Genomic DNA, 4,801 nt, shown 5'->3' on the forward strand with positions numbered 1-4,801 from the left:
TTTATTTATTTATTTTAATTGACATTATTCTTTAAACTTCTTTTCAATATTTTAAAGAGAATAAAGTATTCTATATGTGAAAAGAGTTATTTTTCTAGGTTAAAGAGCGAATAATGGCTGAAAAAGGGACAAAAGTCGTATTAGAAGAAAAAAAAAACTATTTTTCTTTGGGAAATAGCGATTAATAGCTAATAAACGGATAAATTTCGGATAATTTTTATTTATTTATTTATTTTAATTTATATAATTTTTTAAACTTCTTTTCAATATTTTAAAGAGAATAAAGTACTCTATATGCGAAAATAATTATTTTTCTTTGTTAACTCTTTATCGACCCAAGCAGAGGAAAATTTACTACCGTAAACATCCTTAGTTTTTCATTCGCAAATGAACTCACCCATTTTGTTGGGGGCTATCTTTGGTCATTTGCTTCACAGCTGGCAAGAGTATCCCCCACGTTACTAATAAATCAAAGGTATGCTCATCTTGACAGTGGAACTTCCTGGCATTCAAACTAACAATCGGCTTGTGAATATCGCTTACTTTTCCCCTTTATAGATCATTTTTCTCGTTAAATATTTAAAAGCGGGAATAAAGAGATTTTTATCCCACATCTCCTTTTTAATTATATATTTATTTATTTTTCTCCATTTTTTTTAAAAAAAGTTTGTGGTTATTTTTCCTTAAAACTGATTATTTTTTAAATGCCCATGTCATACAAAAAATTTTTTTTATCTTGAAAATGTGTTGAAAGATCAGCTTTCTAAAAGTAACAAAAAATTTAAATTTTTTTTTTTTTTCCGTATGAGTTAATATTAACTGAACTCGTGTTCTCTTTAGTTTTAAGAATCAACTAAAGTTTTGATTATATTGAAGTTTGTTAATGGAAATGTTTTTGTATAATTAAGTAGAAAAATATTTCTTTGAACTATTTTCCTGATTTAATTGAATCCGTGGAAGAATAACAGCAATAACTTTCCAAATGCGTAGATATTTAGGTGTAACTGTAGCAAGAGATTCTGAAACTGGCAATTACTGTTTATAAATTACTGTAAGAAGCCGATGACTACCCATAGTATGAAAGTTTGATTATCCATCACTGGAATTCGAACCTGGTTCACCTCATCGAAAGGCGAATGTTCTATAGCCTGGGCCGCAACGGCCTTACATCATATTTTTAGAACTAATGAGATTATGACTACAATTTTGAGTAAGGACTATCATAACGTTAACCGAGTTTTTTGCAGTTATTGGATTTTTTAACGCTTGTTAGTAAAGATTTAGAAATCAACTGAAAAAAGGAAATCGTAATACTTTTCTTTTTTTTAAATATTAATTATAGAATTTTTTTTAAAAAAAACAGTTAGCATTTTTTACAGAGTTCGTACTATTTTAAATGAAATATTTTTATTCATTGATCTAAATTAAACCTGCAGCAGAAACAAATAATATTGTTTAACAAATAAAATTTACTTAAATAAAATAATTTCTTTTCATACATAATGTAATATAAGCTTTTTAAATAGTAAATAATGAGTTCCTTCATTTATATTAGTTTAGAAGTTTTTCCGTTTCGCATAACGAAAATGGGCGCATGTTAGCTATTTCTCTTTAATATCATACTCATCAAACATCAAAGGGGTGAAAAAAAATTATATATATATATACTATATATATCAGGGCTCAAAAAAATTCAGAAAATTTAACCGTCCCCGAGGACTGCTTGTCCAACAATATACCCGTCCTCCTTTGAAACTTACCCGTCGCTTCTAAATAAATTTATTTTTTCTTATTTATTACTAACATTTATATAAATTACACAATGAATTAGTAGCTACTAGGATTACATTATACAGTAATAAAAGAAATACTAGGTTACTAATAGTAAAACTTAGTATTTCTTTTATAAAATAATTTATTTCTTTTATGAAATAATTTAAATGACAAAAGGTCAAGTCATCTGGAATGTCAATTTATCCGAGGGTACTGCGCTTTTTAAATGAATCAAATATGACGTTTGCCACTTTCACAATCAAGCCTATGATTTACAGAGGCTTCTGCACAGAAATCTGAAAGGGGTTTTCCATTTAGGTGGATGTTCATAATAGCGTTTAACGCTTACGTAACGTGTTTTTTTGTAAGTTCATTGCTGAAAAGTCCCTTTCAACTGCTGCAGTACTCCCAGACGGAAAAAACACTAATCCACCATGCTCAGTATGTTGCTGTACGGGATTTCTAGATTAGGGGTCATTTTAGAAGTGAGGCGGTAGACTCTTGTAAGATAACAAAAATTGAAAGTGTATCACGAACATTAACGGGAAAATGCCCGTCCGCGCGGACGTCTGATTCGAGAAATTCGTTGTCCGCGGGAAATTTTTGACCGCCGAGGACGGGCGGTTTTTCTAGCCCTGATATATATTTATTTTAAATAATTAGGAAACCTAGATTTCTCGTAGGTGGTATCTTTGGTATTATTTAATAGTATACCTAAATAATTTTTTTTGAAATGCATATAAATGAAATATATGAATCTGAACTATTTTGATTGATGTCTGGTTTTATCAATAAATATGCTACACCTTTAAAGCCATATTTTGCTCAACATAAAATGTCTGGAATATATTGAAACATGAAAATAGTTTACTTATACTGCTCTTAACAGTATTAAATTCATTTATGGTGACAAAACATTATTTTCATAAACAAATAAGTATCGGATAATTCAGCTATAATACTGTTTTTAGAATAGTACCAAATCAGACACAAAAATTAACGTTTAAATAAGGTGTGGTACTTTTTAGCTGGTGGGTTTGTTTTTTATTTTCTGAGATTAACTTTTAAAATTGCTATTAAATTAAATTATTTATTTATTTGAATAAACCATTGACTGGGTGAAATTTATCATTGCAAATGAGTGTATTGTCAATTCTATTTAACTACCTGCACTCAATTGCACACTTTACCTACTAATCACATGAGAGTACTACCGGATGGTTGCAAATAATAGCGGCGTATAGTGCTTGGAAATAGATTCCTAGTATTTTTCAAACAAGATAAGTTGCTATTGTCAATGCCTATCTATTTACTTCACTTTTCGGCTTAGTCACAAAAGAACACAAATATGCCATCCTTTCGCCGTTCAGTGACCAAGGAAAATCGCTTTCTGCACTTCTCCTGACTGATGGTTTTTTTTTTCGAAATCTTCTATTTGTTGCATTCAAACTCGTTTTTAACAACTAATGATTTAAAAGGCTCATTATCACCTAATTCTTTTCTCTAATAAATCAGTTAATTTTGAAATTTTTCCATATATATATATATATATTAGATATATATTGAAATAATTTTGTTCAATTTTCAAGTCAACTAAAGTATCTAGCAATCTGACTTAAGTAATCAAAAGAGTGACTAACAATTAAAATTTCACCATTCAGAAAACTCCAGATAATGGATACGTACTATTATGTATCGTGATTTAAAGATAATTTTTTTACCTGGATGCTTTTTGCTGCTATCTGATACAGGATTAATCAATTCAATTAAATTCATATCAGCAATGCCAATAAACAGAGCAATAAACTTATTTTTAAGCTGATTTGGAAATTGTAATAGTAGTAAAAAAGTAAATAATAATTAACAGGCTCTGGTTTACAATTAGAATATATAACTTGTTTCTTAAAGAAAATGTATTCGAATTTAATAAGCTATTCTCATAACAATTATTAATTTAATACTATCTGATTAAGTTTAATACTACCCACAACAACAGTTTCTGTCAAAAGACTGTTTTCCAGAAAGAATTTGGCACATTCAAAATTACACAGTAGCCTTTATACAAAATCAATACATTTTCATTTAATGGCTCGAAAAAGTTATCACATGATCAAGTAAATAAAATTATCACAATATTTAAAAATGTTGCGAATTGCAGGACAACCATAGAGAAATTTTTTAAACCATTTTCTACCTACTTAGACCATTTTATATAATTTATGATCATATGCTAAGAAATGATTTGTATATCATTAAATTTTAATTAATTGTTAATATATAAGTGTATTAATTGTAAATAGTAAGTGTCTTTTTTCTCTCTCTCAGCCCCTGCCTCTTATAATTAATTTAAAATAAATGTTTTAAAGTTAAAGTATGTTCCCTACTAAAAGTTGAATCTTATTTTTCGCTGAAGGGGTTTTGTTTCAATTTTAATCATTTTCAACCCTATAAACTTTCTTTAAATCAAATTATTTAACTTGCATTTATTTTATTAACTGGAATATTTATTATTTTTTAACGTTAAAATTCATGTTTAAATGGATTTTTGTATTATGTAATATGATTAAAATCACCCATAGTTTTTAATTATTTAAATTTATACAAAAAAATCCCCCCCCCTAAGTAACCAGTTTCTAATTTTCAACAATCAAAAGAATTTAATTTTATGCAAATATATTACAAGATTAACTGAAAAAAAAGAAAAAGAATTTAGTGCCTAGAACAATAATGTTCATATAACAATCACTGTCAACATGTCTGTCTAAATACTTTGGCATGCAGCCCTTCATTGGTCAATCTGCTGTGCATGTGGCCCTTCACTCAAAAAGGTTGTGCACCCTTACTAAAGATAATGTCCATAATTTTTTTAAAAATTTATTATTGCTAATTATTTTACCTAAAAGTAGTTGAAACAGTTTCGAATAGTAATGCATACAAATTTTTACATCATTTTAAAGTATGCAATTTTCAAATACAAAATTAATAAAAATACAAAGTGAATAAATATTAAATGATGAAAAATACAAAC

This window comes from Parasteatoda tepidariorum, chromosome 6 (assembly GCF_043381705.1).
Source record: "Parasteatoda tepidariorum isolate YZ-2023 chromosome 6, CAS_Ptep_4.0, whole genome shotgun sequence".
NCBI classification, from domain to species: domain Eukaryota; kingdom Metazoa; phylum Arthropoda; class Arachnida; order Araneae; family Theridiidae; genus Parasteatoda; species Parasteatoda tepidariorum.